This window comes from Xyrauchen texanus, chromosome 27 (assembly GCF_025860055.1).
Source record: "Xyrauchen texanus isolate HMW12.3.18 chromosome 27, RBS_HiC_50CHRs, whole genome shotgun sequence".
NCBI classification, from domain to species: Eukaryota; Metazoa; Chordata; class Actinopteri; order Cypriniformes; family Catostomidae; genus Xyrauchen; species Xyrauchen texanus.
This window is the reverse complement of record NC_068302.1, coordinates 1,747,181-1,763,136: the sequence shown is the minus strand read 5'-3', so window position 1 is coordinate 1,763,136 and position 15,956 is coordinate 1,747,181. Positions and strand designations below refer to the sequence as shown.

Here is a 15,956-nt window from a genome sequence, read left to right as displayed (position 1 = left end):
GCTGTGGATCATTTGGGATGCTTTTGTTAATCTGGTATTCTTCAAACCTGTGCATGGTAAAGATAATACAAAGCAGAGATTAATTCAATTTCTATGAATGACAATATTCAGAATAAATACATACCAAATAAATTTGGACGAGTTTAAAATAAGTATTTTACAAGTAGGATAATAAACATTATTGCATGGCTCTATTTTAAACTCTAATCTTCAAATCACATTTATTTATTTGGCAACTAGATGTGTAATAAGTGGGATAATGTACATTTAGCCAATCATTATCACAAAGGATAGATATCCCTTTAGCCAATGAAGCCATGCGGACTACTGACATGACCAGCATGGTTCTGTATCTTTAAAAAAAAAAAAACAGTAATTTCTGTGCAACATGCAGAACCAAGTCAAAATACTTGTAGTATCACGATACGCATGTCATAATTCCACATGCAAACTAATTTACACACACAAACACACTGCACATGTTCGCTGTCCTTTTCTGCATATCGAGGCGCCGTTTTGTGGTCCATTCTGCATAGCAGCGGCTCATTGTTGCTTATCGCGGCACATTCGTCACGTTGCGAGGCCGAACCACCTGCCCGCTCGGTTCTCCCGATGGACATTACGCCTCTGATCGGCACAAAAGTGCGTCGGCCCATCGGGAAAATTCCCACTATGCCAGATTACAAGTCCAGCCCTGGCCAATATAATTAAATAAATAAATAAAGCTGAACGCATGACAGAGGACCAGCGCGTCCACAAATGAATGAGTGCGTTTACATGCACGTTCAAACCAGTTATGCTCAAAAAGCATCAACCTGTGTGGTCACAATAAACGACTCGGTTACTAACGTAACCTCGGTTCCCTGAGAGGAGGGAACGAGTATTGCGCAAGTAGCTTACGCTATGGGAAAACTCAGTTTCTCGAGAAATATTGAAGTCTTTATGTAAAACGCATTGCAGCTGCACAGCAGACAGCAATGAGCTGAGGCAGCTTCGGTCATTGGCTGTGCTGCGGCAACTTGCTTCGAACCAATGACGGGGCGACTCTGAACGCGCAACCAATGAGCGCGCTTCGCGCTCACGTGCTCAGAGCCCGCCAAGATGGCCGTGGCTAAGGCTATATATTAGGCGCCCCGTCATGAGAGTTCTTTAGGTTCAATCGACTGAAGCGACTGACCAAGCACAAGCAGGGCAGCTTACGCAATACTCATTCCCTCCTCTTAGGGAACCGAGGTTACGTTAGTAACCGAGTCGTTCCCTCTCGAGAGGTCTCTCCTATTCGGTAAGTAGCTTATGCTATGGGAACACCATGCAAAACGCCGTGCGTGCTGACTTCGCTCTATAAAGCGAGGCAGATGCCTGAGCCTTAAAGCAAAGTGATTATTCAACGAGCCGGCCAACGGCGAGCTATATAATGGGATAATACAGAGCCTTTGCCCCAAGGTGGCCCATGGTGGGGCTCATTGTAAAAACACAAGCACATATCTTATGTACTGATTTTTCTATTTACTGATATGCATAAAAACCCTCTAAGTCAGTCAGAGACGGACCTTATAAGGGACGAGATAATGCTCAGCATATACGTACTCCAGTCCATACTACAGTCAGGCTGATAGAATGTTGGAATGCAATGAGGGGACCTGTAGGTTATAAAACCTGATAAATGTCGAGCGAGGCCCAGCCTGCCGCCGCACAAATATCCTCAATGGGTATCCCACGAGGAGGCCATGCTCCTCGTAGAGTGAGCTCTGACGCCTAAGGGGCATTGAAGGCCCTTGGCTTCATAAGCCAGCGCTATAGCATCTACTATCCAGCACGATATTCTTTGCTTTGAAACTGCGAGACCTTTAGTGCGGCCGCCAAAGCATACGAATAATTGTTCCGTCTGTCTGAACGAGGCAGAACGTTCCAAGTATACTCTGAGCGCCCTGAGCAGAGTAAATTAGCATCGCTTTCGTCTGCTGGAGACGATAGCGCTGCCAGAGATATCACCTGTACTCTGAAGGGTGTGGAGAGCACTTTAGGAATATACCCGTGCTTTGGCCTAAGGACAACTCTGCAGTCGTTAGGTCCAAATTCCAAGCAAGCAGCGCTTGATGACAGCGCGTGCAGGTCGCCCACTCTCTTGACAGAGGCGAGTGCCAGCAAGAGCGCAGTTTTGAGCGAGAGCTGTTTAAGGTGCACGGTTCGGAGAGGTTCGAACGGGGCACTCTGAGTCCCAGATCGGTACCGAGGGGGCGAGGAGGGTTCATCCTCCTAGCGCCTCGAATGATTAGGTCGTTTTTCCCTAATGAGCGTTCTTTATCAGGATTGTGTGACGCCGCTATGGCAGCCACATAGATTTTGAGCGTGGAGGATGTGCGGCCCGCCTCCAGCAGCTCTTGCAAAAAGGCGAGTACACTTGGTATCTCGCACGATTTGGGGTTCAAGCTCTTGGTATCACACCAGTCACTGAACACTTTCCGCTTTTGGGCATATAAAGCCTCGTAGAGGCGCTCGTGCCTCAGTGATGGTTCTCAACACTCCGCTGGGGAGGTTCTCTGGAACCCGTTGAGGGGCCATGCATGAAGGGCCCACAGATCGAGGCGGGGATGAAGAATCATCCCGTTGGCCTGCCTGAGGAGGTCCAGCCTCAACGGAATCGGCCATGGGGCAGATTGCATCATCTGCATTAGTTCTGGAAACCACGTCTGGTTCTTCCAGAGTGGGGCTACCAGGAGCACTGCACATTTCACCTCCCTGATCCGACTGATGACCTGAGGTAGCATCGCGATCGGGGAAAAGCATACAAGGGGCGGCTCGGCCAGACCTGGGCGAGCGTCCGTGCTCTTTGAGAAGAAAAGAGGGCAGTGCGCATTTTCCCTGGAGGCGAAGAGGTCGACCTCTGCCTCGCCAAAGGTTTGCCATAACCACTGAACCGTCAGGGGGTGGAGAGACCATTCTCCTGGGAGAACTTTGTCTCTGGACAGCATGTCCGCTCCCTGGTTCAGGACGCCTGGCACATGCGCTGCTCTCAGCGAGCGCAGGTGGTGCTGTGACCATAAGATGAGCTCCCTGGCCATAGAGTGCAGGGAGCTCGACCTGAGTCCACCCTGGCGATTTATATACAATACTACCGTCATGTTGTCCGTTCAGACCAGGACGTGTTCGTTTTTCAGGTACGGAAGCAGGGCTCTGAGAGCTAAGGCGACCGCTTTCATTTCCAGACAGTTTATATGTAGGCGCTTTTCCGGGTTTGACCAAAAACCGGAGACAGGCCTGCCCTCGTAAAGGGCCCCCCATCCTATTTTGGAGGCATCTGTCGTGATCATTTTTCTCCGTGTGTTCATGCCCAGACTCACGCCGGTTTGATACCAGTCGACGGCCTTCCAGGGCGTCAGGGCTTTTATACAGCCGTGATTCGCTCTGATTAAAAAGTGGCCCGAGCGCCATGCGTGAGTGGGGACACGGCTCTTGAGCCAGTGTTGGAGAGGACGCATGTGCAACAATCCTAGCTGGAGTACAGCTGATGCCGAGGCCATGAGACCGAGCATCTTTGAAATCATTTGACGGGGCGCGCGCGCCCGCTCTGAGTCTAGCACTATTCCCAGAAAAGAGATATTCTGGCTGGGGGATAGCACGCTCTTTGCAAAATTGATTCTCAGACCCAGGCATTCTAGATGGCTGATAATCCAAGATCTGTGCGTCGTTAACTGACTCTCTGATTGTGCTAGGATTAGCCAATCGTCGAGGTAATTCAGTATTCGCACTCCCCGCTGTCTCAGGGGGGAAAGTGCTGCGTCCATACATTTCGTGAATGTACTGGGGGCCAATGATAGGCCGAATGGTAGTACTGTGTACTGGTATGACTGTCCCTCAAAGCTGAATCTCAGAAATGGCCTGTGATGAGGCTATTGGAATGTGAAAGTAAGCGTCTTTCAAATCCACTGATAGAAACCAATCCCGGGCTGAACTTGCGCGAGGATATGTTTGGTCGTTAACATTCTGAACGAGCGAATCATTAAAGCTTTGTTCAGATGTCTGAGATCTAGGATGGGGCGGAGGCCACCATCCTTTTCGAGACGAGAAAGTAGCGGCTGTAAAAACCCGCCTCGCTCATAGAGGGAGGAACAGTTTCTATAAGCCCTTCTCTATCAGTTTGAGCACCTCGGTGCGTAGAACATGTGAAACATCTTTCCTCACTTTCGTCTCGACCACCGCTGAAAAGCGGGGTGGTCTGCGTAGCGAATTGAAGCGAGTAACCGTGTTTTATTATGTTCAAAACCCATTTCGGCATGTCGGGATTTTTTCCCAGGCTTTTGCTCGCACAGATATGGGCTGAATGCTGGCTGGGGGCATGTCGCAGTGACGTATGGGCCCTGCCAGTGAATTGCCTTGTGCTAACACTGAGCTTACAGCTCTCAGAGGCGCTGAGGCGCTGAGCAGCTTTGTTGAGTGCCGAGTGCAGGGGTGCGTGTGAGATTACAGGCACGCCGCTATCTCCGTAATGCTCGCAGCATGAGCTGGAGAAATGTTTGAAACTGTATAGACAGTGTTTACGAGTGGGGGTGCATAGATTGTAATAGGCACGCCGCCACTTTCATAAAGCTTCCCGTTCTTAGCGGGAGTGTCTTGGCTCGTGGCGTCGCATCTGTGATGCTCGTGGCATGAGCCAGAGAACTGTTTGAAACTGTATGGGCAGCTTATGGGTGGGGGTGCATATACCGTAGTAGGCACGCCGCCATTTTCATAAAGCCTCCGCTCATGGCGGGGGGTTTTTGGGCATGCATACAGTGTTTGTGTGTAGGTGTGCATGCATGAGAGCAGGCACGCGCGCTACCTTTATAGTATTTCCCGCTTTTACTGGGGAAGTGTTTATAACTGCGGGAACAGTGCTTGTGTTTAGTGGTGCATACATGACAATAGGCACACGATCCACATTTATGGGGCGTCCAGCTTGAGCTGGGGAAGTATTCAGCACTGTTTGGACAGTATTGATATGTGGGAATGCGCACTTTAGTGTGGACACGTGACCCCTTAGTGACACAGGCAGAAAATGACTCTTTTTGTGATTTCTGTGTGTTGCCGTTAAAACGGCGTTTGATTGCAGGTGAGTGAGTTCTGTGACTGGCCCATTGACTGCTGTACACATATTTCCAGCCGCCTGTAAGGGGACTGGGTAATGTTTTACACATTTTGGAGAGAGTGGTCCGGCTTTTGCGAGACACGCACTCTCTCTTTTTCTTCCTATGTCTAGGAAGACTTACGAGGCTCCGGGTTCAGCACGATCTTGGGCCGAGGTCCCCGTCGCTCAGGCGGCTGCTTTCAGTTAGCGGAACGCGAGCGGCGTCGAGCGTCCGTTTCAGGTCTGGGCTGGGAGACGGGAGGCACCGCCCTGGCTCGCTGCTGCAGCTGAGGCGGTCTCTGGCGGCTCTGTGACGAGCTGGAGCGCTTGGGCAGGAAGTGACGCATAGCCTGCGATTTCTTCTGGGCTTCAGTGAAGCGTTCAGCGAACTCTCTTACCGCCGGTCCGAACAGGCCGCTTGGAGTGATAGGCGCGTCGAGGAATGGCGCCTTATCCGCGTCCTTCATTTCTGTTAGCGTCAGCCACAGATGGCGCTCAAGGACAGTCAGGTTAGCCATGGCCCGGCCGATGGATTGGGCAGTGGCCTTTGTGGCTCGCAGGGCTACATCAGTGGCGCTGCGCAGGTCCTTGAAAGCCTCAGGTTCAGGTCCAGACTCGTCCATGTTGCGGAGTAGTTTGGCCTGATAGACTTGCAGCACAGCCATGGAATGAAGCGCTGACGCAGCTTGGCCGGCGGCGGCGTATGCGCGACGGCAAGAGCTGAGGTAGATCGGCAGGGCTTCGAGGGATGAGAAGCTTTGGCTTTCCATCCAGCGGTGGAGGGTGGGCACAGATGGTTGGCCATAGCCTCCTCGAGGGGCGGGGTTCCCTCGTAGCCTCTTTCTCTCACGCCGTCCACCGAGGAGAGTGAGGAAGAGAAAGAAGGCTTCAGGCGAGCAGAGTGCGGGGCTTTCCACGACTTTGTGAGTTTGTCGTGAACTTCGGGGAAGAAAGGGGAGGGTCTCTGTCGAAGGGCCTGCCGGCGCCCTTGCAGGAACCACTCGTCCAGCCGGCTGCGGGCGGGTTCTTCCGGAGAAGACCAGTCGAGCCCGAGGTCTTCCACGGCTTTGGACAGGATGCGGACGATCTCTGAGTCCATGCTGGTGCCCCTGCTCATGTCCGCTAATGTCGACGACGCGGGGTCGAAGGCCGAGCCCGGCCAGTCGTCAGATGCAGCGTCAATGGAAAGGCTGTCATCCTTTTCACCGTGGTCCCCTGACGTGCTGAACGAGACGAGACCCACCGCGAAGACCCCAGGTCGAAGGCAATTGAAACAACGCCTCGAATTTGCTCTTTTACTAAATGACAAAAAAGCGTCGCAGAGGCGAACAGTTGCAAAGTAGCTTAGTAAAAGGATATCAAGGTGATGCGCGCCGGATGGCGTAGCAGAAGGCTTTGAAGGCGGCTGAAGGCGCCGGCGTCCTCGTAGCAGTCCTGCTGTAGGCTTGTCGACGGCGGGCGAAAAGACTCCAATAATCCGGAGGATCCAGCGAAGAGAAGGTCTTTGCTGAAGGAGATTAAATCTAAAGAACTCTCATGACGGGGTGCCTAATATATATCCTTAGCCACGCCCATCTTGGCGGGCTCTGAGCCGCGGCCTGGCGCGCTCATTGGTTGCGCGTTCAGAGTCGCCCCGTCATTGGTTCGAGCAAGTTGCCGCAGCACAGCCAATGACCGAGCTGCCTCGCTCATTGCTGTCTGCTGTGCAGCTGCAATGCGTTTTACATAAAGACTTCAATATTTCTCGAGAAACGGAGTTTCTACTTACGCAATAGGAGAGACCTCTCGAGAGGGAACGGCATTCCTTTATCGGTCATACAACAGCGTAATAAAAAAACGGGTAGATTTTGCCCATAACACCAATTGCTATAACACGTTAAATGCTACTGACTGCAGTAAAACATTGTTTGCGGTTCGATATGCAGACTTTGTTAGCCTGTAAATCTATCGTGTGCTGCCATAGACATGTTACTGAACCATAGCTGATGTAAATTAGTTAACAACTTACCTCTGTCTGTGGATTTTCAGATGCCTCACAAAATTGGACGTTGTCGACGAGGCGTCTGTAATTTTGGAACCACAGGTTCTGCATGTTGCAATCCTTTTGTTGCCTTTAACACTGTAATCAATATATCCAAATGATATCACCTGGGTATCATTTTTGCTGCGTCCTAGTCCTTAAAGGGTAACTAAACCCTAAACCAACTTTTTTTAGTTAATGATCTGTAAGAATGGGGCTTTATTAGTACTGGTCATTGATTCAAGTAATTTTTTGGACATTTGTGTATAAAATGTTTTAATTCTACAATATATGGTGTAAAAACGTCTGAGTGCTGCCCTCTTCAGGTTGAACGGTGGCTACTGCAGTTGAATTTTCCTATTGGCTGTTTGCGGTTCTTCGTGACGTAACCGGTGACAGCTGACGTAAGCAGGTTCCAGCTCACCACGCCCTTGGTACGAGCTACCACGCCCATGGCAGTATAAAAACCATCTCGTTTCGTCAAAACCACTGTAGCGAGTCAGGAGTTGGAATTGCGAGTATTGAAAACGATCAGGATAGAGTATTTTAGCATCTATTTAGCATAGCATTTATATAGTTATTTAGATTATTTAGTGTAGTCTAGGTAGTTAATTAGCATATTTGTTAGTGTAGTATTGTTAGAAGCATAGTTAGTTAGTAGCATAGTATTGCGTCAGCTTCAAGTTAGCGTAGATTATCTGTATTTAGTACAGTGGTCAGGATGGTACGTAGGTGTAGTGTTGCTGGTTGCAACAGCACTGCTGGACTGTATAGCTTTCCAGCAGACTTGGAAATTAGGCGCCAGTGGTTGCATGTCCTTGGCCTGGAAGACCATGAGTTCCCGCCTAGAGCTGTAGGAGTGTGCAAACTGCATTTTACGCGGGATTGCTTCTCCAACGCAATGGAGGTGGAAATGGGCTTCTCCAAACAGCTCGCGCTGAAAAGCGACGCAGTGCCAAACGCTGCGCCTCCTGCATGGACTCCACCACCTCAGCGGCGTCTTGAGGTGAGTGATCATATATATTTGAATCACAATTTACTGGATTTGCTGGATTTTTTCACATAGCGGCAAAATATGAATATGCCTACAGAGCGCGCGCTATTGACATCAACTCGATAAAACTCATCAGATTCATGTACATGCTTGCGACCGTGTGAGGAATAATAATAACATAATAGTAATACTCCTGGAGAAAATTACCACTCCAGTCACTCTCCATTTTAGAGTCTGACAGCAGCTGTCAATTAATCCGTCACTATGGGTCTCAGGTGCACACACCCCCGCTCAGCCCCGCCCTCATTTCGTCCCCTCTATCCCCGCTGGTGTCTGCCCACTTTTCCAGCATTTTTCAAATATTGCTAGTGGGTGGAGTCAGACTCTGAGCAGGGGTTTAGTTACCCTTTAAATGCGCGCCACGGTCTTCAAACTTGGTCAAGATTTCGTGGAAGCTGATTGGTTGTTTGTCTGATTGGTTGAATATGGAGCGTTGAAATGCAGATTTGAAAATCAAATGAATCGTTTATTTGGAAAATGAATCGTTGAGTTACTGCATATTTTTTTTTAACTGTACAACTCTTATCTTTGGTTTTAGAAAGTACAAGTATTTCCAAGTCAGAGGGCTGAAGTCCAAGTCAAGTTGCAAGTCATTGCTGTCTAAGTCGAGTCACAAGTCTTTTTTGATTCTATCGAGTCGAGTCGCGAGTCATCAAATTAGTGACTCAAGTCCGAGTCAAGTCCAAGTCACGCGACTCGAGTCCACACCTCTGTATATTACTATTTGCTCTTCTGGCTTATGGAAGCCCATTTCTGCCACATGAAAAATAAATATTTTAGTAATTCATATTTAGTTAAACTGTGGAAATGTTTTTAGCTAGCTAACTGAATAATAACACATCCAGTTTACTGCCACAGACAAACTCTATCGCCCCCTTGAGTATTGATGCAAGAACAGATGTTAAGAATGCTAAAAGAACCTGCAATTGCAATGTATTGGCCAAGCATTGGCATCTGTGTTTTTGTACTTGATTAAAGTATGTTTCTGGCTTTATTGAGAAAAACTGTCAGCCGCACAATGCCACTGTGAAGAGGTACCTCTAACTGTGAGGTTCACCAGGATTTTGAGGCACAGACTCATGGTCTTCTTCTGTGTTAGGCACGGCACAATGTATGCATCTAGACTGCTCACATATACATGATCTTCATGACCAATGCAAATAGGACCGCCTTAAACAAACAGACAATTAAACAAATGAATTCATTGTTGTTGTGGTGAACATGAGCTCAATAAATCAGATGCAGTGAATGTTTTGTTTTCATCTGTCAAACAGTGATTTACACATTCACACGTTTCTTCCCTTGTTTTACTTCACAATGAATTATACCCTATCGAGAGATATAAACACACAAGCATGAATGGTATTACATACATCAGTATAGAAGTGCATACAGTAACAAATGAGTGTTGTGAAGGTTTGAACATGCTTAAGAAACCAAAAGGTCATATTAGACCATAACAAAACCGAGACCCTATTTTCTTTATACACATGAAACTGGTCTTATTGTATTCATCAGTACACATTTTTCCAAAGAAGAAAAAAGTTTGTCTAATTATCAAAATACTTGCTCAGTCTCAGAAACAACATTCCTTTTTGACTGATGTCATCAATCCCTTTTATTTTCAGCAGTGCAGTGTGTAAACCTAACTCTCCTGGCCTTAAGAGACGCACTAGCGACCGCGGCTAGAGGTCATAAATTTTATAGCTTACTTGCTAGCATACCTGATTCCCAAGCCGGGGATCAAATGTTCAAATCAAGTTGGACCGGTGACACCTACAATCACCAGTCATATAGAGCTGTTCAGTCATGACGTCATCTTGTAGGTCAACCCGGAAGTCTGAGTCCCCATGGGTTCCCTTGGGAATTTCCAATTGGTTTTTCAAATATCAGTTTCAAATTAATAGGTAAACTGCACACAGTCATACCTCAAACTTGCATTTGAAAACCATTGTGTGCTTTAAAAATAGAAGTCAAAAAATGTATGAGAGCAATCGCAATTAAATATTCTAATTGATTAGGAGCAATAGTTTATGTACCCTTAAAAAAGATAGATATTTTATATTTGATTACATATTTGCAATGATTCATGGGATGAAATATGCATGGATATACTTATTTTTGCTTTAAATGAAAATTTGTAATGTTGTGATCTACCTCAGAGCTGGTTGGGTTCATGGCTTGCAACTATTTTTAGAAGAATTTGTTTGAAATCTCTATGAAGAAAATGAATGTGAAAGATATTATTGTGCTCTATAGAGACCACTTTTCACGATCCAATCAAGTCAAGTCAAGTGTTATTTTTATTGTCGTTCAACCATATACAGTTAGTACAGTGCACAGTGAAACGAGACAACGTTCCTCCAGGACCATGGTGCTACATAAAACAACATAGGACAAACCCAGAACCACATGAGACTACACAACTAAATAACATTTCTACATAAAGTGCACGTGCAAATGTGTTCAAAAGGTACGGGACAGTACAATAAATTACTAAAAGGAACAGAACAATAGGCACAGTGCAGCGCCAACCAGTACACATTTGTAATCTGAGTAGTGCAAAAAGATGACGCTTTATAAAAATGCCAAATGTAAACATAACATACTATGAAATTGTGTTCTATGGACATAGCATTTATTGAGGTAGCAGCCAGGTAGAAGTGACAATGAATTAAAGTGCAACTCTGGACATGTGCAAAAGTTGGATGGTGTAAAGGTGTGTGTGTGTGTGTGTGTGTGTGTGTGTGTGTGTGTGTCACTCCAGTCTCTGAGTATTGAGGTGCCTGATAGCTTGGGGGAAGAAGCTGTTACACAGTCTGGTCGTGAGGGCCCGAATGCTTCCGTACTACTTGCCAGATGGCATGAGGGTGAAGAGTTTGTGTGAGGGGTGTGTGGGGTCCTCCACAATGCTGGTTGCTTTGCAGATGCAGCGTTTTGTGTAAATGTCTTTGATGGAGGGAAGAGAGACCCCGATGATCTTCTCAGCTGTCCTCACTATCCTCTGCAGGGCTTTGCGGTCCGAAATGGTGCAAGTCCCAAACCAGGCAGTGATGCTGCTCATAATGCTCTCAATAGTCCCTCTATAGAATGTAGTGAGGATGGGGGTTGGGAGATGTGCTTTCCTCAGCCTTCGAAGAAAGTAGAGACGCTGCTGGGCTTTCTTGGTAATAGAGCTGGTGTTGAAGGACCAGGTGAGGTTCTCCGCCAGGTGAATACCAAGGAATTTAGTGCTCTTGACAATCTCCTCAAAGGAGCCGTCGATTTTCAGCGGAGAGCGGTCACTCTGTGCTCTCCTAAAGTCAACAACCATCTCTTTTGTTTTGTCCACATTCAGAGACAGGTTGTTGGCTCTACACCAGTCCGTTAGCCACTGCACCTCTCTGTATGCTGACTCGTCTTTCTTGCTGATGAGACCCACCACGGTCGTGTCATCTACGAACTTGATGATGTGATTCGAGCTGTGCATTGCTGCACAGTCCTGGGTCCGCAGAGTGAACAGCAGTGGACTGAGCACACAGCCCTGGGGGGCCCCAGTGCTCAGTGTGGTGGTGGTGGAGATGCTGTTCCTGATCCGGACTGACTGAGGTCTCCCAGTCAGGAAGTCCAGGATCCAGTTGCAAAGGGCCCAGCAGGTTCAGCTTTCCAATCAGGTGCCGAGGAAAGATTGTGTTGAATGCTGAGCTGAAATCTATGAACAGCATTCGAACAAATGAGTCCTTTTTGTCTAGGTGGGTGAGGGCCAGATGGAGGGTTGTGGCGATGGCGTTGTCTGTTGAACGGATGGGAAAATACACAAACTGCAGTGGGACTAGTGAGGGGACAGCTGGGTCTTAATGTGCCTCATGACGAGCCTCTCGAAGCACTTCATGATGATGGGTGTGAGTGCAACGTGACGGTAGTCTTTGAGGCAGGACACTGAAGACTTCTTTGGCATGGGGATGGTGGTGGCGGCCTTGAAACAGGTTGGAACGATGCCGCTGCTCTGAGAGATTTTGAAGATGTCGGTAAGAACATCTGCCAGCTGGTCTGCACATCCTCTGAGCACTCTGCCAGGAATGTTGAGCGTAGAAGTCGTTCAGCACATCTGGAAGGGAGGCATCTTTGTCACAGGCAACTGATGTTGTCCTGTACTTGGTGATGGCCTGGATGCCCTGCCACATGTGTCACCGCTGTCTTGGAAGTGACTGTGGATTCTCTGTGCATGTGCGCAATATTCCAATGGATAAATAAAAAACATAATTTCTCATAGAATATCCTGTCTCACAACACTGTCACTTTGACATCAATAACTGTTTAACTGTGCATTACCTTACAGTTAAATCTTTTTTGGTGTGATTAGGTTGTTCCTCAAAGCAAACAGGAAGACATTTTTGACTAGAATGTTTTTTATTTTCAGCTTTGAAGATGCAAATCTAGTGGTATTTATGTGATGATGTGCATAGATTGTTGAAAGATCAAAGCATGTATCAATGGCTTTTGCATGAGAACACGGAATACCTTCAGTCTATAAAAATGACATGCATGTGTGCGTGGATACAAATACAAAAATGCACGCAACTGAAACAAATAATCAAAGGTTTGATTTGTTTAAGTTCACAATGAGATCAAAACATATAGCCACCCACTCTATAACTGCCACACACACACACTATACTACGCCTCATCAAATAGCCAAATTCCCTGTAATTATGTTTTCATGAAGAAACATGCCTGAGCTGGAACGCCTGTCAATCTACTGAACTATATTAATTGCTAAATCATAAGACTGACAAAAAGATTTGAAACAGTTACAGTGTTGTAAAATAATTGCAAAATAGTTCATTAAAAATAAATAAGCAGAAAAATAAACAGATGGACAGAAAGACAGACAGACCAACCGATAGATAAATAGACAGACAGACAGTAAGAAAGAAAAATAGATAGATAGATGGATAGATGGATGGATGGATGGATGAACGAAATAGAAACTCCCGCACAAGAACTGGAGATGTTTCTTCTGTGTAAGACTCTTGACAAAAACCTAGCCTAGGCTAAAAGTTCTGGGTACATGTCCTGTAAACAATGCCTGTTATCAAGTTAAACATCATGTCATTTTTAAGCAAGTTTTCACTGGTCTTACCTGTCCACAGGTGAGTGTGTGCTCCTCATGAGGCTGAATTCTCTCCCGTGTGTGTGTGCTGATGGACAGCGGCAGAGAGAACAACAGCAGCAGTGTGCACAGACTCATGACACACACTCAACTAATCCTTCTGTGCCGATTCTCCAGTCAAACTCCTCAAGAGTGCATGAGAGTCCTCACTTCACTGGAATCTGACAACAAACACATCGTTCCAGTGAACTTTCACACAATGAGACTCCTACTGAAAGAAACAGGTAGTATGACACACCTAAATGAGTTACTCAAGATCTTTAACATGTTTTGATCAAAAAGTTTATGCTGAAATTCTGGATAAATATTAAATTCTTTCTTTGTATGATTTGTTTTTCTACTACTAAACTAACATTTTTAAGAGCAATAATGCCTACAAATGACAATCTTGAATTTTTTTAAATTGGTATAACGAGTGGATAATGAAGAAAAATATGAACAGTCAGGATATGAACAGTCGAACTGACTTTTAATCAAGCATATTAATTATTGATATATACAAAGATATTTTTACTAGTAAAAACATTCATTCTTGAAATAAAAAAATTGAATTCTCGATATGTGCAATTACATTTTTTACAAGTAGAATTTTACAATGATCTGTCAAAGACTCCTGTTCAAAAAAACATAATTACAGATATCTATCATTAAGTTCTCCCTAGTAAAAATCTTTATTTATCATATCACAAATTGAATGACACATTTTTTTCACTATCGACAATGTTAATTTCATTATTATGTAATGGTATTGTAACTAGTAAGAAAGACTTTTTAGATATCTTTAATTACTTTTCTTGAAATATGAAATACCAAATGCTGAAATACATTTTCAGATATAATTTTTTTTTCCTTTTCACTAGTTGGAATGAATATTTATAAAATCTTGATTTTAAAAAAGGATAATTTTTACTATAGTAAGAAGTGCATTGCTGATGTGTGAGGTTGTATTTTCAACTAGTAAGTAATTCATTATAGATATCTGTAATTGTGTTTTGAACAGGAGTGAATGACAGATCATTGTGAAATTTTACAGGAGACAAATTTGATATTGTGACCAATATCAAGAATTAAGTTGAAATTAAAATGTGTATTTCTGTTACTTATGTAATATTTGAAATCAAGTATTACCATTTTTACCAATGCAAATGTAAATACTCGTTCAAAAAATGTGTTAATTTATTAGTAGTACTTCCATGGAATTGTTGGACATATTCAGAATGCACCTTATGAAGTTGTAAGAGAGAATCATCAGTGTGCATTGCTGTAGGGTTGCTACTTTGAATAAGCTCTATTATAAGATTTTTTTGGAGCACTTTAGAACACTTTTTTGTCCCTACATACTGTACTTTCATTTGTGTTATTTCATAGTTTTGTTAACTTTACTATTATTCTTAATCAACTTAAATTAAAGGTCATATAGATGGACGAAACAGTAAATGTATCAAGCAAGAGCCTCAACACTGTCCATAATAAAATATTATGTTCATCATTTGAGATTTGAGTTGAGAGTTATAAAAAGTAAAGTAACTTACCAGTGGCTATCTCAGAAGCATGTAAATATCTCTGATGTGTTGTTCAGGAGAGAACGTGATGAGGTGTGGGGTTCAGGTAACAGAATAACAGCTGTTTTATATATGCAAACTGTTTGGAATAACAAATACCCTCCACCCAAAGTCACCACAGCAGAGTAAATACAGTATAAGGTTACTCTTTTCAGTGCTTCATATTAAGTATATTTAATGTTACATTAAATCATTGTTATAAGAGTAACAATAAAAACAAGTAATTACAAGCAGCACCACAAAATACATATTTAGTTAATTATTGTAACTCTGTAATGTAAAGTCTGAGAGGTTATAGTCTCTCATCAATGTTTAGCAATTAACTATAATATTAGTAATAAATAATTTAAAAGAAACTCCCATCATTGATTAAATAAATCTAAAATACACAAGCAGTCAATGCATTGTACACAAAAGTTTGGAGATGAAAAGAAGTGAGTTACCACGCAATTGTATCACATTCTAACAAACTTGTAAATGTAGTTGGTCATGTAATGCAAACATTCAAATATATAAATTTACAAGTCATGTGCTATAGTAAAAGTATTCAGATGTCATGAGATAGCATTGTGTGAGGAAAAGGGTGAGAACTATGTGATGAACTGATAATCTGACGTTTTAATCGTGATTTTTGTTAAAGTGTATAAATATAGTTCCCCTTCTGTCACTCACTCGACGCTGTGTCGAAGTGGCCAATCCACCACCCCCCGGAGGTGCACAACGAGCTGACGAGGTCATAGGGGGCACCTTTCACTGCCAAAACACAATCCGTCAGCTTGTCTGCCATCACTACCCTCAACGACGGAGAAGCCAAGGGTTATGCCGCGATATCCCAGGTGGAAAAGCGATCACACTTGTGCCCGCTGAGCGCTGGCACCTGCCGGAATCACCCGGTGGAAACCGCGCCTGTAGGACAATAGCGTCGCTGCTCAGGCCGTCTCTACCCTTCATGCCATGGCCCTCCTACAGGTCCATCAGGCCAGCAATCTAAAAGAGGCGCACTCAGGCAGACGATGTCCACACTTGTGGCCCAGGAGCACCACCTGTGGCTGATCTTGGTTGAG

At 44.9% G+C, this 15,956-nt stretch overlaps 1 pseudogene; it reads right to left on the bottom strand.

Annotated features, from left to right (window-relative positions):
• LOC127621185 (uncharacterized) overlaps positions 1–15,679 on the bottom strand; it is a 37,839-nt pseudogene extending 22,160 nt beyond the window's left edge.
• Positions 15,680–15,956: the final 277 nt, after the last annotated feature.